This window comes from Pinus tabuliformis, chromosome 1_2 (genome assembly GCF_031772625.1).
Source record: "Pinus tabuliformis cultivar Carrire ecotype Pingquan chromosome 1_2, CPIR1, whole genome shotgun sequence".
In the NCBI taxonomy this organism is placed as follows: Eukaryota; Viridiplantae; Streptophyta; class Pinopsida; order Pinales; family Pinaceae; genus Pinus; species Pinus tabuliformis.
The window spans coordinates 433,768,069-433,794,792 of NC_142298.1; the positions used below are offsets into that span (position 1 = coordinate 433,768,069).

Below are 26,724 nucleotides of genomic sequence, written 5' to 3' on the forward strand. Positions count from 1 at the left end.
GAGGAGAGGAATGAAACAGAGCTCCCCTTAACACCCAACACAAGCCCCCATGAGACGTATTTTATATTGAATTGGCCCAGATTTTGGCCAATATGAATGAATTTATACAGCCTGAAAGCCCGCTCAACTTTAATGTTGAAGCAACACAATCGGAAGAAAACTCTACCCATAATAGGAGCATATCAGAAAATGTAATCGGTAGAGAAGAATCAAGGGCAGAAGTCACTCAAGAAGAGACGGACCAAACTAGTAATGCACCTCCAGGAGAACCCAGTCGGGTCAGTTTAAATACACAGGATGTGGGACAAACAGGAGAAATAGGAACAAGTCAGGTAAGGACACAGCTCTTGAAGAACAAAATCCAGATGAGCAACTGAGCTCGCTAAGAGCAGAAACAATTAGTGGAACAGTTGTTCCTTCCGAAAAGAAGAAAAACAAAATTAAAAGGCTTAGAAAGGAACAGCAAAGGCCGCAGAAATTAGTGAAAAGACTCAGGCAAAAGATAAGGACATTAACAGCGGGGAAAGTTTCAGACAAAACCCTAGAAACATTAGATGCAACCATTCAAACTGAATTTCATGATACAACGGTTACTGGGACTCAAATTGAGCCCATATTCACTCCAATTGTTAAGGAAAAACATGTCATTGTTGCAGAAGCAGTTGCCCAAATAGAGAGTATACATTTTCGTAATGTAGTTGTTCAAACAGAAGTGGTACCCTCTGACAACACGGCCACATAGACAGAAGGACGGACTGTCCATAATAAAAGTACACAGACTATAAGCATTCAGTCCCATAATAAGAACACACAGACACTAAAAATCCACTCTCACAATAAGAATACACAAATAGATATTCAAGCCAAGGACATTATGATAAGAAGTGACCCTAGTATAGCAAATCTTCAAGAAAATCTAGCACATGCTCGGCTTACCATAGAATGCCTTGAACTAGAAACAGTGCCACAGCAGAAATATCAGGAATTACAAAAGAAGCTTCGGGACATGAACATCTTAGAAAGTGAGGCATTTGATAAATACAAAAAGGCAGAAGAGAGGACTGAGAAAATAAAGCTTAGATTGGAAAAGGACAAGAGTCAAATGGATACTATTTGTTCCCTATATACTGACATATTGGCATGTAGATCTCCTGCCTAACTATGCCCTATTTTTGATGGAAAGATACTTACAATTAAAGATCAAAGCTGTCAGAGCTGGAAAATCGATAGAGTTGAAACAATTGATGATTTTATAAATTGTTGTAAGCATCATGGGATAAAAGTACAAAGGTTGCTATGTGAATTTTATTTACACAATTTTGTATTGGAAGAAGAAACTGAAAAGAACCACAGTCCTTTTGTAGGTAATGTACAATCAAGCTTTCATTTCATTCTCCGTTAACCAACTGAAATGGTTCAAGGCTTACAACACGTTCCAAAGGTAGGAAAATGGGCTAGACCTTTGGGTTAGAGGTGAACCAAAACACCCCTTACAAATGCTGGCCAACCACAAAAGTTTGATGAAGAGGGAAGGAGTAATCCAAACTCTGGGGCCTATTCAAAAAGAAACTGTCCAAAAATGAGTCGAGTATTTCCTTTCCATTCAGGAAAGTTCCTTGGCCATAGCAAAGTACAGATGGACAATTTCCAATAACAATGTACAAAATAGAGAGCCATTTAATTACAAAAACTTTAAATTGGCCACAGAACACTTTGTCATCTATAGTAATCTCATCCTAAGGGAAGGCCCTTATTGGCTAGGCTATTGGTTTCGCAACCCTATTATTTGGTATCCAGATGAGGCATACAAGGCTATATATGAGCTACCTGAAGGACAAACAAGGTACATTTTTGAAATCTTGGCCAAAAATCATGGTTTCAGACCACTTTATGACCTCCCTTCTCCTACTTATTCCTTGACTGCTCTGCATAAGAACTACATGGTTTTCATGAGGACATGAAAAAGGGTAAGCAGGGGAGTATGTTGAGTCATGGAAAAGGTATGCATATGTTATTTATTTCATCACCCTTTTCCTTTAGTTATATCCCTTTTATACCCTAAAATGTTAATATATCAAGGGATTATGGTAAGAATGATGAAATCATCTGTAATTACAATTTAGTTGATCGTATCCTTCTTTATGCAGGAAAAATACAAAAAGGGACAACTGTTGTTCCCTAACCAAGGAACAGGGAGAAAGCAGCAAGATAAGGAAGGACATGGCGGTTACAGATACGTCCAAATGAAAATCAACAGGATCAACACAAGGAGGAAAAAATGTCTGAACTTAGAAAAATGTGTGAATCCCTCAGGATCAAGAGATCCTGAGGGATCGCTTTTACTATTTATATTGTTACCTCTTTCTCATTATAAAAAGGCAACAATTGTAAGAAGAGGAGGAGGAGGGAATTACTATTGAGAAATTGTAAATTTTATCACTGACTCTCACTGTTGAGCAGAGCACGAACTTACTGTAACGCTTATGTAATGATTAATATGTAAAACGGTTGTTGTTCCTTCGCATCTCCTGAAGTAATCTGGCGATGTTCACTGGCGGCTAAGGGCCCAGCCCTGGTGGATTCACTTGCTATTCCTGTATCATGCATTTATAATTCTCGCAATGTGATTGTTTGATTGATTTCTACTTTCTGCAATTGTATCGCTTTGCTATTTCATGTTTTCCAATATCAACAGAATTGTTCTGTTCATATATTTTGCAGTAATATCATTGATACAGTTTATTGTTATTTCAGATCTAGTTATTTAGTTAAGAATTCTATTTTGAGATCATCTATTGTAAATAGTATTGAATACTGCTATCGAAGCTCTCAGATTAAGATCATATGTTTCTTATATTAAGAATTGTGTTTGATTGAATAAATCAGTTAAAAGAGGAATGAGTTATTACTACTGTATTCTCGACTGATGATTGTTGTTACTTTGATGAATGTTTGATTTAGTTTCATTAGAGGATTGAGTTTTCTTTCAATTGCAATTAGAATTTACTTGCTACATCCATTTACTCTTGTATTTGAAAGAACTATACTGCAATTTAGAAGCACTACTCTCTGAGTTAAATACTCGCCACATATAGTGTACACTCTTGAAATAGAAAGACTTACCTGGATTGATAATTAATGTGAAGATAATTAGGAGTTAAAAAGACACCTTTTATGACTCAACAAAGGACAGTGCTCTAAAGTGCATTATCTCCCATTCAGGGCTACGTTGATTCTCCTTAGGTCAAAAATCCCACCTTTGGCTTGATTTTTCCAAATTTCCTTCTGTTTTTTCTTGCTAAAATATCAATGATTGTTATCTCTCTGAAATCAATTTTTGTTTCCTTTGCTAGCCCTACTTTGGCCTTGATTGTTTAGTGTTTCTTAAATGATTTCTTTATCACTATCAATTCATTGTCAAAGTTAGTTTATAGTCGATTAATCTTTGTTCAAAAGAAAGTGTCGTAAAAGTCTTCATTTCTTTCGAAAAGGAATTGTCGTAAAGTCTTTGTTCTTGCAAAAAGATTGATTGATTGTATGTGCATTAGTTTCCTTTTGTTCATCTCAACATTAAGGGAATTGAAAAGAAAAACTTGCATTGTGCATTGAAAAAGTTTGTGTGTGCTCATAGGAATAGTTTAGGGAAATTGCATTAGATGTGTTCTTTTCTCTTTGATTAAAAGAATCTAATTGCTCTATCCCTACTAGCTAAGGTTTTCATCGTTCAAATTGAATGAAAATGATGCTTATCATATTAGTTTCATTATAGGAATTTCAAATACATCATGTGGTGAACCTTGAAAGGAGAATTCTTAATCAAGATCAACTTAAAATTAATCTCAATTAACCTAATGGAGAATTGTAACTTAACGCAAAACATTTAGAGGTTCTAGGCTAGAGACGTGTTCCGGCGTCGTAAACCATAGCAGTCATCACTAAATTGTCTGCGATACATTCCGAGTGTGATACCTCATTCCAAATATGTGAGTATATCATATCTCGTCCATGTACCTTTGGGTATATAGGGCGTTGTTACTGTACATAAAGTATAAAGGAATGCTACCACTATGCAGTTTCGCATTAGACATCGCTAACACAGATTGGGCCTCTATGTACTTTCGGGTATATATGGGAGGTTTACATTAGGTTTCTATCCATCCTTAGGTAACTGATTCGACCACCTTGTACACTATGATACACTGAACACAACATTCGGGGAGATTGTCTACCCGTAATTCTCAGTTCGTCAGGTGGTATTCTGCAATTCACAGTTGATTGGTAATCCTTTTTCCTAGATTATCCCTCTTTTGTTTTGTTATGTTATTTTGATTAAAATAAAATTAATTGACCGCGGATAACATCCTCCACGCTCACTCCTTAGTTGATCTTAGGTTGAGACATATGGCAACAACTCTGGAGTCCATCGATCAAGGAATTCCTTTTGATGGGAATCCTAGTTCTTTTCCTCCTTTCGGAAATATTGGTGCTCCTTATATGACTACAACGTCCCTTCTAGGATTTACCATTAGCTTGCTAATATGGTTGTTTTCAACCTCCTTGGTTCAAAATTTCGTGATTTCTCCACAATCGAGTACTCCTCCAATTGGACAAAATCAACCTCTAGTTGATCCTAAAGTTGACCCTTTGCCTTCTTCCTCAGTTTTTTCTTCCTCCCCTTCTTCCTCTTCGCTTGGTGAAAGTATTGACACTAGTGACCAGGTGGCTATGAAGAAGAAGAAAGGGAAGAAGAGAAGAATAAAAAAATTCAGCAAGGGGGCAACTAAGCAACCATTGCTTTGAATACAACTTCTGATGAGAAATCGTCCAATAAGCCTCACAAAGTTCAATATCCATGCAAACTTTGTACGAGAGACCATCTTCTTCGAAATTGTCCTGATATTCCTCAGAACTTAGAAGAATGGTCTTCTCGTTCACATCGTTCTGTGTCATCAACTTCTGGAGATCACACTGGTGACACACCATCGACTAGTGGTAGTAAAGTTCATGGAAATAAGGGTAAAGCTAAGTTTCCCTGTAGGTTATGTGAAGGGAATCACCCCATTCACCTTTGTCTCTATCTAGATGAAGCCAAAAAAGTGATGGATAACCGTCCTGCTTCTCAGCGGCGACTTCCATCTAGTTACAGGAGACTCTCCCTTAATCCTTCACTAGTTGATAAAGTGACTAACCCAAATCAACCGTCGGTCAAACCCACTCTCTCTTAATGTGAATCCCATGAGTTTATACCTGACCAATCACAGTTAGAGGAAACAATTGACTCGATTTCACCTTTAGTTAATCGTACCTTTCCCATAAAGAGTGAGTATGATTCCACTCAGGTTCTTTTCATTTCTTCAGATTCCAATGAGCTTGGGGGCAACCCTCCTGTTCCATCAAGATAGGAGGAAAATCCTCCAGTTCTCATAACTCAAGGGGGTAATTCTCCTGTTCTTATGATACCCCCTCCAAGTAATCTGGTCACTTCCTTTGATTGGATTCGACTGGCAGAATGTCGTCTTCCTTCTTATGTGCCTTTCCAGATCATAGTACAAGTTTGTAATATGATTGTACCTGGCACTATTATAGATGAAGGTGCATCTATGAGTATCCTTTCCTCTACTTCTTGGCAAGCACTCGGTTCACCGCCACTTGTGCCTGTTACCCAGAATCTGTTGGATTTTAACAAAGGAACTAGTCAACCATTAGGGATTCTTCCTCAGTTGCCTATTACTTTGGGAGGAAAAATTGTTTATCTTAATGTGATGGTAGTCCCAGGCCCTTTAGATTAAAATTTACTTCTTGGATGCGACTATGTTTATGACATAGGAGCTATTGTTTCAACACTCTTTCAAGTGATGTGTTTCCCGCATGAAGTCAGAATTATCACCATTGACCATCTTTCATTTCCTGGTCCAAATATGGCTTCCAGTCAACCATCTTCCCTAAATGGTCCTTTTTTCCCAATGGTATCTTCCCTGCCATGGGTCAATTATGTGGCAACCCATTCCATGCCTACATCAACTAACGATCAATTCCATGATGTTGTACATTATGTACTAGGGGCATTGGAACCAGATATTGGATTCCTTGTTACGGATCCCTTCGAGAGCATTGTTCTCCCATCTTATGAGAACCTTTTGGAAGTCATGACCTCTTATGGGTCGTGAACAAGGAATATGAGGATAGTTCCTTGTCTTGTGTCAACCTCGTTAAAAAATGAAACACTGAATATGAGCATAGTTCCTTGGCTTGTGTCAACCTCGTTAAAAAATGAAACAAGGAATATGAGGACAGTTCCTTGTCTTGTATCAACCTCATTAAAAAATGAAATAAGGAATATGAGGATAGTTCTTTTACTATGTCAACCTCATTAAAAAATGAAACAAAAGCTACGAGGATAGTTCCTTTTCTTGTGTCAACCTTGTTAAAAAATGAAACAACGAACATGAGGATATTTCCTGATATTGTGTCAACCTCGTTAAAAAATGAAACAAGGAATATGAGGATAGTTCCTTGTCTTGTGTCAACCTCATTAAAAAATGAAACAAAGGGTATGAGCAGAGTTCCTTGTCTTGTGTCAAGCTCGTTAAAAAATGAAACATGGAATTTGAGCATGGTTCCTTGTCTTGTGTCAATCTCATTAAAAAATGAAACAAGGAATATGAGGATAGTGCTTTAACTATGTCAACCTCGTTAAAAAATGAAACAGGTCCCAAAGCATAGTTCCTTGTCTTGTTTCAAAGTCGTTAAAAAATGAAACAAGGAATCTGAGCATAGTTCCTTGTCTTGTGTCAAACTCGTTAAAAAATGAAACAAGGAATTTAAGTAGAGTTCCTTGTATTGTATCAAGCTCATTAAAAAAATGAAACAAGGTCCCTTGGAGCAAAGTTCCAAGTCGAGTCTTTTATTAGATCTCATAAAATCCCAGTCGAGTCTTTCACCTGATCGTGTAAATGAACCTTTATTCCATCCACCTGATATCCATGAGTAGTCTACTTAGGTGAATGCAATGAAGCTTGGGGGGAATGCACCTAGAATCGAGTCATCATGCTGGGGGCATGTAAACTGAATCCAAGCATAGTTTTTCGTTTCAAGCTTGTGTAAAAATGAAACTAAATCCAAGCATAGTTTTTCATTTCAAGCTTGTGTAAACATGAAACTGAATCCAAGCGTAGTTCCCTATGGTTCAAGCTTGTGTAAAAATGAACCCATCTCCATTTTAACCCTCGTTATTTCCATTCTATCAGCCCCTTCCATCAGATGAGCCTTGGTTTTTTTTCCTTCCATCGTCACTATCTACTTGGCCGATCATATGCTTTCACTTGGTTGTTTTATCATTTTTGAGGAAAAGGTGCAATGAGTGGTCTTATTAGCCAGCCTCTTCACATAAATCAACATGTTTTGAGAAGTTCCAACATCACTGGAACCAATTGCTATCCTAGACACCACTCGTTCCTCTAAGTGGAGTCCTCTTTAAGCTCTTTTCAGACTCTCGAAATATGAAAAGATTGCCAAGCGCTTGTCCTTTTCATCTCGTTAATGGATTGGAAACGACATCTACTAAGTATAAGTTTAACCCTTTTCCAGACTGAGATAGATTATTTACGAAAAAGGAATACGTTGATCGAACATGGTCAATAGGTTCTCTCTTATATTGTTTTACGCTTTTTCGGACTTGAGAGACAAATTTACGAAAAATAACTTGTGGATTTTTCTTTTTTTCCCTTTTCAAACTCTCTAAACATGAAGAGGAACGATTTATCGTTGTCGTTAAACTCGTTAAAACATCAAATAGCGACAAACTTGTCCATCATGACAAGACCAAGTTTCATCTTTGCTAGACTCGTTAAAACATCACATAGCGATGGATTCACCCAAAGGGTGGAATTATACAACAAGCATATGTTATCCTCCTCAAGCTTGATAAAAATAAAAAGGTACTAGTCAGAAATGACTAGGGAAAATGGGAAAAGGGGTAAACCACTTTATGGCAGCAGGTCGCTCTTAAACATGACACTTTCACTTCATCACTGTGACTATTTGGGTTGGGTAATCTGCTTGATGGTCATCATACCTTGGTCTATCATACCATCCATTACTTTGGTTTTGGGTCAATGTTGACAAAGGTATTTTCGTTGGTTATTCATGCAAAAGAAAGGCTTATAGATGCTACAATCTGAGGTGAAAACAAATAGTTGAAAGCATATATGTTACTTTTGACGAAGACTATGTTCAAAAGGATAACAATGAGATCATCACTAAGGGACTTGATGGAGAATATATGAAGGATGAAGAAGAAGCTCCAGATCAAGACCAATCAAATAAGGAAACAATAGTCAACCAAGAGGAAATAAGAAATGATTAGCAAGATGTACAAGAAATTTCTCCATAAGTTTTAAAATAATAGTGTCAAAAGAATCACCCATCAAATCAAATAATCAGCAACATAAATGAAGGAATTAGAACTAGAAGAAGTCAACATATTCGTTTATCACAAAAATTCCACCTTGCTCTTTTAGCAAATTTTGAGCCTAGCAATTTTTTGGAAGCTAGTCAAGATGAACACTAGGTAGTAGCTATGAATGAAGAACTAGATAAAATTGAGAAGAATGACACTTGGGAATTGGTTCCATGACCAAAGGATAAAAATGTTATTGGAACTAAATGGGTCTTTAGAAACAAATTGAATGAGGATGGACAAGTTACCATGAATAAGGAAAGATTAGTCTGCAAAGGATATTCACAAGTAGAAGGAATTGATTTTGAAGAAACATTTTCTCCCGTTGCCATAATGGAAGTTATCAGGATGTTTCTTGCTTATGCATGCTCGAGAAAAAACAAGGTGTACCAAATGGATGTCAACTCAACCTTTCTAAATGGTGAATTGGAAGAAGAAGTTTACATTGAACAACCTGAAGGTTTCTGCTCACTGATAAGGAAGACTACATCTGCAGATTAGAGAAGGCATTATATGGTCTCAAACAAGCTCCTAGAGCTTGGTATGCTCATCTTGATGGATATCTACATCAATAAAGATTCAATAAAGGAAGCATCGATAGTAATCTGTATGTGAAAGTGGATCAAGATAACCTAACAATTATCGAGGTATATGTGGAAGATATAATCTTTGGAAGCAATGATGATAAATTAAGTAAAAAAAATTCCACAAAGATGTAAAGTGAGTTTGAAATGTCTCTACTTCGATAGCTAACATAACTTTTAGGGCTTCAGATATCTCAACAGGATAAATGAATATTTATATATCAAAACAATTACATCAAGGAAATTCTCAAGAAATTCAAGATGGAATATTGCAAGCCTGTCCTTACCCCAATGGTAACAGGTTGCAAGTTAAGTTTAGAAGATTCGTCAAAGTATGTGGACCAAAGGTTGTATAGATCTATGATTGGTAATCTTCTATATGTGACAGCTTCTCGGCCAGATGTAATGCAAGCAGTTGGACAAGTAGCAAGATTCCATGAAGCACCAAAAGAATCTCATATTATTTCCATCAAATGAATTCTTTGATATCATAAGGGGACAAAAAAATATGGTTTAGGGTATCCCAAACAAAATGATCTAGATATCCAAGCTTATAGAGATGCAGATTGGGCAAGAAGTGTTGATGATTGAAAGAGTACCAGTGGAGTAACATTCTATCTAGGTAGTTGCCTTATTTCATGGTTAAGTAAAAAGTAGTCTTCATTCTTGTTATCCACAGTTGAAGCAGAATATATCGTGGCAACAACTTGTTGTACTTTAGTTCTCTAGATGAAGAAAAATTTACAACATCCTCAAGTCAAGTTTGATGAGCATATTCCCATCTTCTGCTATAACACCCGTTCCATCAGTATCTCTAAGAATCCTATGATGCATTCCAAAACAAAGCATATTTTGATGAAATATCATTTCATTAGAGAGCATGTCTCAAAAAATAATATCAAGCTTGAATATGTTGGCATAGAGGAAAAAATTACTTACATCTTTACCAAACCATTACCTCATGACGCATTTGAGTATCTTTGCCAAAAGCTTGGGATTCTCTCAAGTTATCATTAGACTCTTTCTCTTATCTAACTAAGTAGAAAGGGGGAGTGGAGGTGTGTACAGGTCCGCAGGATGATAATTTGTCAGGGGGAGTTACCCTTTTCCATTGATGACAAAGGGGGAGAGAAGGTAGTAGGAAGAGGTTTCATGATCACAAGGGGAGTACTTTTGTTGCCATTAATGCCAAAGGGGGAGATTGTTGATCAGTGGTTGTCATTGATGTCAACCCAAGCAGCATCAGGGGATACCCCGTTCTTGCATGGAAAATTTTGACTTGAAAAATTATCCTATTCTGAGTCAAGGATCATCTAGATTGATTATACTTATCGAGATGTTTTCGTTGATATATGGCACACCACGTAGTTCTTCACGGTTTGAGAGTTATTCATGTTTGAAGTTAGTAACCTCAGTTAGTGGGCCAAAACCCCATGGGGTTGTGGCATGGCACTCATAATTGGTTGTGGTCATTGAATAGTAAATAATTAATAATTTTTTATGCTCCTAAAATCCCTCCAACGTTCACTTCTTGAGGACCCTCTCAAATCAAGACATTTCTATAAATAGTGACCCTCATATCCTCCTTCAGCAAGAACTTTTCAACGAACTATCTTGTGAGAAGACCTCTGTAAAAAAATTTCCCTCATGGGATTCTAACACATGATCTATTGTAGGGATTTTAAGCTTTCATTTAGGTTTGGTTAGAGAACAAAATTATGATTAAGTTTGAAGGTATGTTTTGAAGTAAGGTTAGAACCTTGGATTCTATGATTTTGCTACTTCAAACAGGCCATCGTGGAATTTTAGCTATACATTTTTTTATACGAAGACTCAGAAGCTGAAATTAAAACCCATTTGAGATGAAATCATGATGAACCTCATGACCAAATTTCATATTTTGGTCCACTATAGTTTCGGAGATATGATCTGAGGTAGCTAGCATTCTTACAGGCTCCTGAATTGCATGTCAAACAGGTGACCTCGGGAAAATTGTCATAAAATTCTCTCTGAGCATTGGATTCAAATTTCGTAAATAGTGACATAAATAGGACGGCATGTAGTTATTTGGGTATTGTTTTCATGGCTGGAGGTCGAAAAAGTGACACATGGAACTTCGTACAAGTTTTCTCTACTGAACTAGTCTATAATTAGGTCATCGTGGGAGATTGGGCATAACTCTTCCTTGAAGAATCCAATATTGATCAGACATATGGGGTTGGAATAAGGACTCATATGGATACCATAGGATGAAATTTCAGACCTTGGAGATCCAAAACTACTTATATACGCCAGATTCAATGTCAAGCTCCTAGAAGGCAGGAAATAATATGCATTCAAGGATCATTGCCGTAAGGACCACACATCAATAGTCAAGGGTAAGTCTACTATAGAAAGGTATGTATGATTAGTGTTTTCATTTGAATTTTTAGTATCATCTCTGACATATGTTTTTGCAGGATAGCATAAGTGTATTTTGTTGTATTTGTTTGGGTCCTGCTTGTTAATGCATGTGCAAGAAGGATGACACTTTAGAACAACTCAGACACATACTAGAAGGACATGCAATGCCAAAGTACCATTACTTGAAAAAGCACAACAATACCTCAGCAACTGCAACTGACCCAAGAAGCAATGTCGAGTCAAGTGTCAGGTCTTGTCAAAAATCCAATGTTGTAAAAGAGTCGCCATTGTAAATTTGTATATGAGTCATCATTGAAAGAGTCACACTTCAGGGTGGTAGGTTGGTCTAGGACGTTAGGGCATCCATTCAGTTGACTATTGAAGAAACCAAGGCATTGGGATGTCCTTCCAGCGGGAGTTGGAGAAGAATGTTTTTCTAGAATTCTAGGAAGTTGTAACTTTCATTTTAGTTGGGTTTGAAGATTAAAATAATTTATTAGAAAAGCCTTCAGTGGTTTTTGACCCGGAGGGGGTTTCCCACCTAAAATTATTGTGCCTATCGTGTTTTATTGTTTACTGTTGTTACTTGATAAAAATTTATAATAATTGAATATTAAGTAATGCTCTGAAAATATTTAAAAGTGCTAATTCCTAAGGAATATTGATTCACCCCCCTCTTATTATTTCCAACATGTGAATGGGAAGTAAACTAGAACTTGTACACCCAAAAAAATATCATCTAGTAAATTAACCTTGTGCTTGTTCTCTCTAATCATTTGTTAGTCATTTTAGAAATTTCAAAGTCAAGAAAGAGGAGCTAGGTGTATGCATAGGATAAGATCTCTCTATAATGAAATGGCCCAATTAAAAAGGCAGATAATTTGACTAACTTAATATGAGTCGTTGGTCTAACTCATTTGGAATTTTCTAGTTCTTCTCACCACTACAAATAATAGAATAGTTTCAATCTTCGGGAATGGGGCTAATATCAATTAAAAACCTACCAATTAGCTAATCTAAATCAACATGAAAATTGGATGAAATATTGATAAAGACACAACTTCACCTCCATTATACACATAACATATACATGTGTGTGTAATATACTCCTTTTACATGGATACAAATCTGCAGTGAAAATGCCATTTTTTTCTCCGTAAGGCTTGGTTATGCTTTCATATATATATATATATATATATATATATATATATATATATATATATATATATATATATATATATATATATATATATATATATAATGCACATTTCAAGTATTGCAACCTGTTAGAAATGTAGCAAGAAAAGGCTCAATTTTGACTTATGCCTTAGTCAAATTGAATAATTCGATATATATATATATATATATAATGCACATTTCAAGTATTGCAACCTGTTAGAAATGTAGCAAGAAAAGGCTCAATTTTGACTTATGCCTTAGTCAAATTGAATAATTCAATTTTCCACGTCAACAGGATTACTTGGATTTCAATTAGCTATAGTGACATGGTCTTGTCTCCTAGTTTTATGAGTAAATTCGAGTTTGTAGGCAAAGAGTAGATTTGTGCATGTAAAGATTGCTAATATTTAGCAATCTAGTTGAGTTATTGCTAGTTGAATTCAATTAACTGAGCATTAGTCACTAGTTGAATCAGTTGAATAGTTAAGACTATTGTTAAGTCATTGATCTCTCAGTTCACTAGTCAATATGATTAAAATAGACACAATCATGCATGGAATTCGAATTGCCTAGTTGAATGGAGGAAAAGGCATGTTTGTATTTATATTTTTTTACTTTTGAGTGTACAGTTCTTTTACACTAAGCAGATGATCAATTCCTCAAGCTATTATGCAAGGAAATAGGAAATTCTCCTATTTTTTAGGGTATAATGCCTCTAGGATTGTGCAATAAATAGGGGGTTGGTTGAGGTTTGAATAGGCTAAGTGTTGGCCAGATCAAGTCAGGAAGCAGGAGAATAAGATTGCAGTGCATGGTGTGCTTCAGAGTTGAAGCAAGACATCGCAATTGTTTCTCTTTTCATCTGAATTAATGTAAAGTAGCAGAGAGCTTTTTCCCAGTTGGGTCCCCTTGTAAATCATTGTGTTTTTGTGGTTTTGATGGTTGCCTCTTATTACATGTGTTTCTAAATTGTGATTTCCATTGTGCATAATAGCAGAGGAAATTTGTAATCTCTTGTTTTCAGTTCGAATTCATCAGTAGTAGAAAATTTCTATTAATTTCTACACAACCAACGACATTGGAGTTTGTAACTATTTATGATTTTGTCTAAGGTTTTAAATAACATTTCCTTGTATCGCCAAATAAAAAGTATAAATGATATATCTATTTTTGAATTTTTTTTTTATCTATATGATCTAATTTTCAAGGATGACAAAAACATTAACTATGATATTGTTTAATTTATAATATGTATTTAATGTAATTAAATGCCTATAACTCCTTTTCATTTTAGGAGTAATATAGAGTGGTTAGGAAAAGTGAAAGCAAAATTAAGGAAAAGAAACAAGGTATGCAACTCTAAAAGTGTATTGGTTTTTTCCTCAATTGCATAGTATTACATACAGAGCATAGGAATTATTTAAAATCCATAAGTCAAAATATGACAAAAGTAATAGATGTTGAAATCTATGAAATAAGAAAACAGTGCATTAATGTACATGAAAAAATTGACAATGTGTTGAATATAAATGGCATTTTCAGATTATATGCATTTTCATTTACTGTAGGAGACTGTTTAATTGATACATTCCAAGTTTTGCTACATTTTCATTATTCTTCAAACGAACCGTGAAATGGTTTGATAGATCGTTTCTTAATTTTTTTAGAAATGGAGACGCAGAAGCACTAGAATAATATCAAAATGATTTGCCACCTAATTTTTTCCACTAATTGCATGAAATTCATGACATTGACACATATCTTACGAAAATGTGATTGTCTTCATCAACTAGCTTAAATGAAAATGAAAGAGGGTTATGGGGAGATAAATTTTGCATACAATGACTATCAAAATGGCTAAATATATCAATTTAAATTTGGTCATTAACAAATAAATAAATATATCTTCTATTCAACAAAGATGCTAATATAGACCCTTATTGCATTTTGTTTCATGATGAAAATCCTATTAGTGGTGATGACAAACCATTGATATACGAAATATTATCTAGATGTTGTTTTGAAGGACCTAATATCTACTTATCACTATTTTGCAAAGAACTTCAAAATTACTGGAAATGTATGAAGCACAATATTCAATCTATTGGGTTCAATATACCATCCACTATAACATATAATTGTGGCAATATTCTTTTTAGTGCAATCTTCTACTTAGTATAAATATATTTCAATGTGGAGTCTTTGAAAATTTACATTACCTAGTCCTTTTTTAATGCAATTATAGGTGGTGATTAAAAGGAATTGCATTGCTTACAACAATATCTAACAACTAATGTGATATAAACCACAACAATGGATAAGGGTTGGTAAGAGTATCTCATAAATATGGCAATGTCATATGAAAAGGGAAAGATGGAGTGTGCACCATTTCATTTTCAACGGCTATTAGTCATTTTCAAAGTAAATATTTAAGTATGGTGCTATGTCACCAACTCCATTCTGAATACCTATTCAACTAATTCAACTTGTTATAAAACAATTAACATCATATCATTTGAAACAAACACGTTGCACACACACTATGAACCATTTCGATCAGCATGCAATAACTCTAGACAAAACAGAAAAGCATAATGATAACTATCACAATATGAAAAAAAAACATTTGTGAAAGGAAAAAATATAATGACACATATCTTATTGAATAATAGAAAACCTAGTATCAAGTGTCACACATTTACAGAAATACCAATCATAGAAACAATGCCCCATAATGACAAGCCAAAAATGACATATCATAATTTAAAGCAAAAGACTTGTAGTACAAAAAATCGAAAAAATAGTGTAGTCATTAAGCATGCTCACATAAAGAAGCAAAATCCAAAGTCGAATTATATGAAGCAAATTGAGGACACACCCAGGAACATATGTGCAATTTGTGAAGAATTTCATTTTGGAAAGAATATTAAATGCTTCACTAAAGATTTGGCCAAAGAATATGTAAAGTTGAAACAAATTGAAAAACATTTATTAGTTAAAAAATATGTGTTACTTGCAAAATATCACTTGAAAAAGGAAAATTTCCACAATTTTCAATACTTGACAAAATAAGGCATAACACACCATTACGAGTTGTAGTACACTTACAAAACTTGAGGAGAGGCTCATCTCACTAAGAATTGCATTTGCACAAATTAGACAATGGGGTTATAAACACTCGCAAATGGGTTTGGCAGGATCAATTAGCCTATCTATATGGACATTGTGCAAAAAGGATTGCCACTATTCATGAGTGAAATAAAAATAATTGAAATTGCATTGAAAAGGTCATTGCATTACAAAAATTCATAGAAAACAAGTAAAATAAGTGTAAACATGGTCATGAAACCATTAAAGGAATTATGTTCTAGAACTCTATACAAAGATGATAAAATTTGTATAAATAAGAATTGGAGTCAAGTCCTTCAATAGGTGAAACATAGGTCTATGCAAGATTAATACACTTATAGTGAAAATAATATATATAGTGAATTAGACAATGAAAGACCTACTTAGATATTAGTACATGGATTCTTAGAATCTCAATGCATCCATGATTTGCAAGACAAGATTATTGAGATTACACTAGCTGAAGGACAACACCCTATTGGAATTTTCAAGGACAAATATGCATAAGAAATGAACTTCCCAACATTATTTTATGGATATCCACATGACAACAACATTACAGAGAGATTTAGCTACTAGAAAATAGTGCAATGAAATTTTTGTAAGCTATTAGTGATTTTTCATATCATATAACAAATTTGTTTTTCAAAACTATGAAAAAAATAATTGACAAAGTCCCTTCTTGCATATGGATATGAATACAAAAAGGATAGCTAAAATAAAGGAAAATTTTCACACAGAATGTTAAGTACAAAGAAAATTTAGAAAAGGTATTGAAATATGATATTTGATACATAGGTTTCAAGAACATTTGCATCTCTCATAATTACTTACAATAGATTAAAAAAAAAAATTGTGATGATACAACAATTAGGCCCTCCAACTCTCTTTGTCACATTTATAAGTGAAAAGCATTGGTGGAAACCATTATTGAGTACATTGCTTGATTTGTATAAAAATAGAAAAATGAATAATCACACTAAAACATTGGAGGACAATGACATTTATTACATCATAATAAAAGATCATGTCACATGTATTCGTTATTATAGACATAAAATAAATGCCATAAATCAATTGATATGCCATGATCACTCGTTCTTTGGAAAAATATCAAACTACTCTTTTATAACAGAATTCCAAAATAAGGGAAGCAAATATGAACACAAATTGTTATGGATAGAAAATGCTCCAATGTATGGAAATTATAGTGATACAAAAATTTAGAACTTTTGGGACAAATACATAATATGCAACACAAATGATTTGGAATCGAACTTTCTAAATTACATAAGAGTTTCCATACAACATGTTATAAAATGTGAGAGACATTAGATTGTAGATAGAATTTTCCTATGCCACCAATGAAAAGTAAAAAGATCATTGAATCGATTGTTGTAGTTGACAAAAGAATTAATGAAAAATAAAAGTTGTTATTTGCATTATTGGAGCAAACAAAATACTATAGCTTAACAAGTTTCGAAGACTTCTTAATGGAAATAGTATTAATCAATGATGAATATGTTCAAATAATTCAATGTACAAAAACTCATCCAACAAATTTTCTAAAACAAGAACCTTCACACATTTGGAACAACAATTTTGCAAAGGAAATGCGAAATTTTTGGAATGCAAATACAAATGCACAATTTTTGCTAAATGCATATGCTTCAACATCATACTATAGCTCATATATTACCACAATTGATAATTCTATGACAAATGCATTCAGAATAGTATGCAAAGAACATGAACAAATTGAAGTTAATGCTATACAAATGATACGTACATTCGTAGATACATTACCCAACCTCCAACAAATGTATGCACAACAAGTTGCTCATATATAACTTTCATTACCATTGAGTTTCAATTTAAGAGTGTATTTTCATAAACACATCCCCACCAAATGAACACACATTCATGCTTAAACCAATTATTCTACTCAAACAAGAACCTGAAAATTTAGAAGATATAATGTGTCTCTCTATTATTTATTACTACATAGAATGTACAACTAATATTAAGCACATTTTCCTAACAAATTTGTATTAAATTATAAGAAAAATAGCATGAACATATAAAAAAGGAAAAAAATGAATGTAATATGATCTGTTAGGTACAAAAAATAGGTATACTATGAAAACTTTTATAGAGAGAAACTATTGTTATATGTTCCATTTGAAAAAAATTAGAACACATTAAAACAAAACTTCACTACATGTAAAATTGCATATACTTTCTATGAAAAGAAAATCCAAGCCAATGAAGCTAAATTTTCTTCTAACATCAACCCCACATGGGGTGATCTAGAAAGAACAATTGAACAATTGGATAGCTCTATGAATATTGACGATACGAAGACAAAGAAACAAAAAAACTAATAATCATTATGAAAATTGTGATTTGCAAACATATTAACAATGTTTACAACAACTGAATATGAAAAAAAACATTAATGTTGGATTTCAAGTCACAGAAAATCCAATTTTTCTTGAGAACAAAGAGTACTACAAAATTAGGAGAATGTTAAATAAAAAACAAGAAGAAATTATTAAATACATTACATTGAGAAAACACAAATACATTACATTGAGAAAACACGGATACATGCACGTACAAGACATATTTATAGAAAAATCAATATTTGAAATTCTTATACGAATATATGATGCATATCATAAAACTAACCCTCTGAAGATAAAAGTATTGATATTAGCAAATACAAGAAAAGTTGCATATAATGCAAGAGGAACAACCATTCATTTCATGTTGGTAATTCCTTTTAAAAAATATCAATTTCCTTCCCTTAGCAATAAAATGTTAGATACTTTATCAAATATCTATTAATAACTATAACTTGTATTCATAGATGAAGCATCTTTGATTGGAAGTCGATTTTTATATTCAATTGAAAATAGTCTTAGAAACATAAAACATATTCAAACAAAATACTTTGGAAATGTTGGCATGATATTTTGTGGTGATATTTACCAAGCATGACCTATACAAAATTCTCTAATATTTGAACAACCTACATTAATTTTCAATTAATAGCATATGACTTTTGGAAAGACAATATAAAGTGTTATGAACTGCATACTACATTGCATCAGGAAAATGAAATGTTTATTGCAATTTTGAATAGAATGAGTACAAATAGACAAATAAGTGATGAATTTAGCATATATCAACACAAATTGTCTCTGTCATGCACCTAATAACCTTACATTTCCTTACCTATTTTACAAAAGAAAAGATGTTGCAATGCGTAACAAGCACATGTTACCACTTATGTCTGGGAATGATATCATAATTCATGTGTAAGAAACATAGAATTTGTGATATCCCCCAATTTGGAGTTGATGTTGTAAATTTAACAATGTAAACTTTGAAACGGGAACTTATACTATTATCCGTTTCATAGAGATAGCAAAAAAGTGACCTGATTTTGAAAAGGGGTGATGCACAACACATATGTTTTTTTTAGAGCATGGTTTTTGGCACTTTAATTTTTTTATGTACATTACATTTTAGAATGGTAGTGATTTTCATGCTGATTTAAAAAAGTGGTAATTCTGCATTAGACCTTTTTTTTAAAAGACCTATTTTTTTACTTTAAATTTTCTAATGTATGAAATGTAAACAATTATTTTGTAAATTTAATCATTTTTGAAGTGGTCGTTTTCTTAATATTTTCTTGTTTTTATTTTAATTTTTATTTTTTTGTAATGAGGTTTTTATTGTTTTGCATTTCTAAACTAGAAGGTCGATATTTTGAATTTTCGATATTCTACATATTTATACACCCTTAATTAATTTTTCAATCCACATGAAATAATTGTTTCTAAAAAATAATATTTTTTAATAATGGACATAAAAATAACCATTTTTAACATAAATATAACTAAAAAACTACACATTTTGATAATTTTTTTTGCTAAAATTGACATGTTAAAATCACAATTTTTATACAAAAATTTTAATTAAAAATGGTTAAATAATAGTTTTTTTTATGAATTTCATGTCAAAAAAAAATAATAATCATTTTTTTTCAAAAAATAATTATTAACTTAAAAATTAATGCGAAAATCACATATTACAAATATTGAACGCATAACAGTATCAGTTCCCGTAATGAGAATCGAATAACCACCGCTCGACTGCCCATGGGGGTGGCTATCTGATTTTCGGAATCAGATAGCTACCGCCCAGCCACCCCCACAGGTGGCCGAGTAGTGGCCATCTGATTCTGAGAATCAGATAGCCACCACCCGGCCACCCCCACGGGTGGCTAAGCGGTGGCTATCCAATTCTGAAAATCGGATAGCCACAAATCGAATAGCCACTGCCCAGCCACCAGTGGGGGTGGCCAGATGGTGGCTATCTGATTCTCAGAATAAGATAGCCACTGCCCAACCACCCCCACAGGTGGCTGAGCGGTGGCTATCCGATTCTCGGAATCGGATAGCCACCTCCATGGGCAACCGGGCGATGGCTATTCGATTCCGAGAATTGGATAGCCACCCCCACAGACATCCAAGTGATGGATATTCGATTCCTAGAATCAGATAGCCACCCCCACGGGCGATTGAGCGATGGCTATTTGATTCCGAGAATCAGATAACCACCCCCACTGGCGGTCAAGCGGCGACTATCCGATTCTTGGAATTAGATAACCACCCCCTGACCGCCCATGAGGTGGATATCCAATTCTCAGAATCGAATAGCCACCGCTCGGCCACCCCCACGGGCGACCAAGCGATGGCTATCCGATTCTGAGAATCAGATAACCACCACCCGGCCACCCCCACAGGCGGCTGAGTGGTGGCTACCCGATTCCGAGACCACGAGGTGCCGAGCGATGGCTATCCGATTCTGAGAATCGGATAACCACCACCCGGCCACCCCCACAAGCGGCTGAGTGGTGGCTACCTAATTCCGAGAATCGGATAGCCACCACCCAACCGTCCGTGGGGGTGGCCGGGAAGTGGCTGTTCCAGCCACCGCCCGACCTGTCATGGGGGCGGTGGCCGATAAAATTGTTTTTTTAAATAAAAAAATAAATTTTGTTAAATATATTTATTGTGTATATATATATAGATATTAAATGTGTTTTTTTTAATTTTATATATATTTGTAAAATATATATATATTTTAAATATTTCAAATGTTATTTTAAAAAATATCAAAAATATATTTAGCTTTTTTTAATTTTAATGTTTTTTTTGAAAATGATGTTTAATTTGAAAATATGTATTTTTTTTTTAAATTTTAATTGTTTTTCGGGATTTTATTTTATTTTAATTTCAGCATATTTTTGTTTTTTAGAGTTTTTTTAAATGTTTTTAATCTTAATTTTTGTAGTTTTTTAATTTATTTTTTTTCGTTTTTTGGTTATTTTTCTATTTTTTTTAATCTAGTTTATTTTTCATTTTATTTTATTTTTTTAGTTTTTCTTAATGTTTTTTTAAACTTCTTATATTTACTTAATTTTATAGTTTTTTTTTTTTCCAAATTTTTTTATGGTTTACCACATTAAAAAAAAAAATTTTTTTTTTGAAAATATGTTTTTCTTATTATTTATTTCTTTAAATTTTTTAATTCTTATATTTTATAGGTTAATTTTGTTTTTTTTTACATTTTTATGATTGTTTTTTTTTTTCACATTTTTATGATTGATTTTTTTTTATGTTTTGTTTTTAATATATATTTTTATTTACGTTTTGGTATTTATTTATTTTTTTAATTTTGTGTTTTTTTCAATGTTTTTATTTTTGTTTTTATTTTTAATTTTATGTTTTCATTATTTTTTTGAAATTGTAATGTTTTTCGGAGTCATAACAAAATATTTTATACCATTATTTCAAAATGTTGAAAATTTACTCAAAAAAAAAAAAAAAAAAATCGTTTTGAGGGTGTTTTTTGCACAATTTTTGCACATAAAAAATTGATTTTACTGGCATTTTTTTAAAATGTTGAAAATTAACCCAAAAAAAAAGTTCCATTGTTCCATTATTAGCACTTTTCATTTTCACGCTGGTTTTTGCATAATTTTTGCACAAAAAATTCGTTCTCACTGCAATTTTTAAAACATGTTAAAAATTGACCCTAAAAAAAAAACCATCATTCTAGTATACACACTTTTCGTTTTTAGCACTGTTTTTCATGTTTTTTCGGGGTTTTTTGGGCAGAGTTCTCGTTTTGAGTTTATAGTTCTCGTTTCAAAGTTTACATTGTTATTTGTATATATGGTTAAGTGTGGTTGTTCTTTAACTTTAAATACTTATTTGGAAATAGTTTATCATTATGATAAAAGCTGATAAAAGTTAAATGTAAATTTGTACTTATGATGTTATTAATAAAATAAAATATTTGGAATGTTGAAGTTACACTTGGATGAACGAGTTATGGTTGCAAGTTAATCATTGATTACAACTCGTTAAGTGCTATGCATCTAATCTAAATTATCATATTATCTATGATCATGGCAATAATTGATCATTAACTTCTCTAAAATACAATAGGTTGTCTTTGATAATGGGGAAGTGGAGTTCATAAATGAGCTAGTAACTACCTGCTACCAACTGGGTGAAGTGGAGGTAGTTACCAACTACCTACTAATTGGTAACAGGGTAATATATTTTTCCATATTTTGGGAATAAATTAAAACGGTGAGAAAAATTGTGGAGAGGAAAGAAAAGACAAAATCGTGACTTGAAGACTTAGTGCTCTCGATGATACTTTTGAGGAAAAAGTATCCAAGGATGGGTGGAACTAGTAAGATTTTGTAACAGTTTTAGACTTATATTATCAAGTTGGTACCCTAAACTCCTTTCATGTGAATGTTTTTATTATGTGCAATAGTATGAAGATTGATACTTATGGATATGTTCAATTAAACATGCATATATGTATACCTTAGATACTCAGTGCAAAAAGATTAAGTAGTTAGCTTAAAAAAATTTACTTTCTGAAATAAATATTTAGTGAATGCAAGTACAATAACCTTATGTATAGAGGAGCAGATGATATGTAATTAAACAAAATTTTCTATGTTTAGTACTTAAATTATATCTATATTTGTAAATACAAATTTGTAGAATTATGTCAGTCTAGTTAACTATATAGAATAGAATCTAAAGACAATAAGCATTTACTATGACAGTGCAGAGTAATTAATATTGTAGAAATAATGATAATTAGACTTAGAAGATATTTGTTATGAGGAAAAGAAAAATTGTTAATTAACTTACAGAGTTTTCATTTATACACATAATATTATTCATAGTAAAAATGAATGGAAAAATATATTGAACGCTAGTATTTGAGAATGAGCATAAAATTATCTCCAAGATATATTCATAGTATAAAAGAGAAAAAATGTTTGAAAATCATATACATTGTAAAAAACCCATTTTTCTTAACCCTAGCTAGCAACGTAAATATTTTCTTTATAAGAATAAAAATAAAAATTGGGTTGAGTTATGGGACACAAATTCCAAAGACTAGGGAGGTCACTTGCTTGGAAGGCTCAGTTTACATGTTGTAGGAAACTAAGCTGTTTGGAAAGACATTGAAGGCTATTTGTTGTGCATTTAATGGAATGGAATATCAAGGTTAATGGAACTGCAAGAAAAATGACAGGACCCATACCTGCTTGTGGAAGGGGTAAAATAGAGAAGGACTTAATAAAAACTAAGTGGAAGAGGGATAGATAAAGAGATGGGTAGAGGAAAAAAAAAATTGGGGGTGAGTGCACACAAAGAAGGGAAGGGAGGTGGAAGAAATTATTCGAAGGAGGAGTTTGGCTATAGAAGATTCGAAGAGGAGAGCATGTAGTAGAAAACAAATACAAGAGAATAAGAGAAAATTTTGGTTGGAAAGTGAAGTCAGGGAAAAATCACTCATAGATAAGGAATAAATTTCCTCTTGAGTCCCCATTTGTCAGAGGGTGGATATGGTGATTCTCAGTAAATCCATAAGAGATGGGGTGGAGTGAAACTTGGGAAAAATATTGGAGTGTTTCTGGATGGGGATAGTGGGTCTCTAGATCCATTGTGTATTTCATTGTTCATAGTTCTGATGAAGGGTGGAGACTGTGAGTCTCTTGAATCCATGGTAAATTATTGCTTATAATCCATTCGGGGTGGAGGTGGTGAATGAATATTGCATCCACCATTGAATAAAGAGACCCCTCAATCTCTGGAATCTGGCTCAGGGGTGATAGATGCAAAGAAAGAACTATTTGTGGCTACCTAAGGTTTGGTGGAGATTCTTGGTTCCAGACTCAATTTCCCAGAGTTCCCAAGATAAGTGCTTTTGTGCATTTATGTATATATTGCAAGTTCATGTATATGATATTGCATTTCTGGAACTGAAATTATGTGTGTACTGCATTGATTAATGAGCCTTATTCCCATTATTTATTTGAATGAATAACACATAGTGTGATATTGAAGGAACTAGAGTGGTCTATAAGAGTAAATCCCTTACATAATAATAGTGGTAGACAAAGGGAGTTACCTCTTGTTACATTCTAATATCTATATGGATAGTGGCTTACACAGACATCACTCTAATCACTACAAGGTTGAGGTTTTCTTCCTCATTTATTTTCACTAACTTAGGAGAAAAAAGGATGACTTATGAATCACATCCTTGTATTATTCATTGACGTACATCTCTATTATGTATTTCAGATGTGATAAATCCTCTAATTAGGAGCCTAAACTCTCTTGAATGTATGGGTGTTAGAAAAAAAGGGTGAGTCTCCTATTGAAAGGGTCGGATCTAGCATGGGTGCTTAGAAGTGGTTGGCATCTTATCTAGAGAAGAGCAACAATGAATCACTACTCATAGCCAAGTTTTCTGGGAACCCATCGAAAGTTTTGCATCCTTGTTTCCCTTGTTGAAGATGCTTTTACATGAGAGAAAATCAATTTCTAGGGTCATTATATGCCTGTGTTACATTCTGGCAGGTGAGAAGAAAAGGGGATCCTTCTCCTTTTTCATTGAATGCCAAAATCCATACCACCCTTTTCATTGTATGTCATATGCAGCTCAAGTAGGGGAAACTTGATTGAAATTGAGGATAACACCTGTGAGTGCATTACACAACCCCAAAACTATGGATGGGAATTAGTTTTAAGTCTAGTTGGCCATGAAACCACCCAAGTTGCACCGAAGATGGAATCCTTGGGTTTGATCCTCTGAGACTTAAGTGACTCATGTCTAGTCGAAGTGTTACTACTATGTCGATGGTTTTTGTTGTAGATGAAGTAGGGTTTCCTTATCCTTAGTACAAACTTAAAGGAGGAAAGTAATAAAGGATTGAAGTATGGAATGACCTTATAGAAGTATCCTTATCCCTTTTACTTATCCCTCGTGACCAATGGAAAAACCAAGACCATAGAGGATGGTCGGGTCAAGCCACTTACCAGTTGTACCATGAAAAGAGGGTAAGGTCAAACCAACCTCCCAACTAGCAGTGACGATGGTAGTTTGGGTTGGGGATCACATTGAAGTGTGGAAGATGGGAAATAAAGTTGATCTTTGACATGAAGTAATGATCAAGGATAAGCACTATGAACAATAATTCATGGAGGATTAGTACCAACCTCCGATTTAACATGCGTGTTGAACCCATGCTTTTAGGTCTACCTTGAGTAGTGGATATTTTCTTGTTTCCAAGTGGCAATGGAGGAATGGTAATGAGGCCACCAATATGCCACATCACAAGGTGGAAAGAGGCACCATCTGATTGGTCAGGAGTCAAAGGGTCATAACTTCCAATCCAAATATCATATTGGGATGAAATTTTATATCATCGGAACCATCTTATGCGATGGATGCAATGGTGATGCCAATTGGGCATTTAAATATGAATGTGAGATCAAAACTTTTATACCCCATTTCCATACAGTCATCATGGATCTTAGGTCTCTATAGTGACCACCTCTCTTTAATCGGTGTGTGGTAAGGTTTAGGAGGGGGAGTGTTACAAAGTGGTATCAAAGAAGCCAAGTTCAACATTTGGAATGGATGGGCACTATCATGAGCAAGTATTGGAAAAATACCATAAGGAGAATTTGCATTGATTTTTTGAAAATTCACCAAGTAAATGTCATTTCATGAATGGATTGATTACATGCATATATTAGATATGTGAACAGGGACTTCATTGGGGGATAAATACCATACCACATGGGTTCATATTGGGGGATGTATATAAAAGAAAAAATGACACAATATATTGAGCATATAATAGGGGGTAAAGGGTTTTAATATTGAGAGGTATAAAAAATGGAGCTCAAAGTTAATGAAAAAATATAAAAGGGTATAAAAAATGGTAATGAAAAAATAAAAATCTATAGTATCTAGTGAAAGTAGGGGTTTTTTAAATTGGGAAGGTTTATTTGGTTCCTATTGGTAGGGGGTTAAATAATGTTATTTTTATAGGTATTTTTCAATATGTATTCAAATTAAGGGTATTGTTTAGTATGCCATGAACGCACGTGCTATGTTATAGGTTCATTTAGTGAAGCCCCCGTGGATATGTGGCATGGCATTAAAAACTAAAACTACTCTATGCATGTTGATGCACATGGGATGCATAACTGATGATGCTTGTACTAATGTGGCTTGTCCTGCTACAGATCCATAAGTGTGAAATTACAATCATGGTTGTGGTTATTTCTTTATCTCATGATGTGTCTAACAATTATATGCAATTGATTGCGTGTGATAATTAGAAAAAGATAGTGAGGGATTCAGAATGAGAACTGGGATGGTGCAATAGAGCTTTGATCAATCACAACAAGGAAATGAAGAGGCTAGGTCAAATGAAGAAGAAAGATCAGTAGACCAAGGGGGAGGGGAACACTCTCCTGATTGGCTAGAGACTTTGAGGAGCCTAAGAGTTAAATTCAGGAGCTTGAAAGGGGATAATCAAAAGTTGGTGAGAGCTCA

At 33.8% G+C, this 26,724-nt stretch overlaps 1 pseudogene; it reads left to right on the forward strand.

Annotated features, from left to right (window-relative positions):
- LOC149206216 (uncharacterized) overlaps positions 1-26,724 on the forward strand; it is a 77,110-nt pseudogene that overhangs the window by 31,819 nt on the left and 18,567 nt on the right.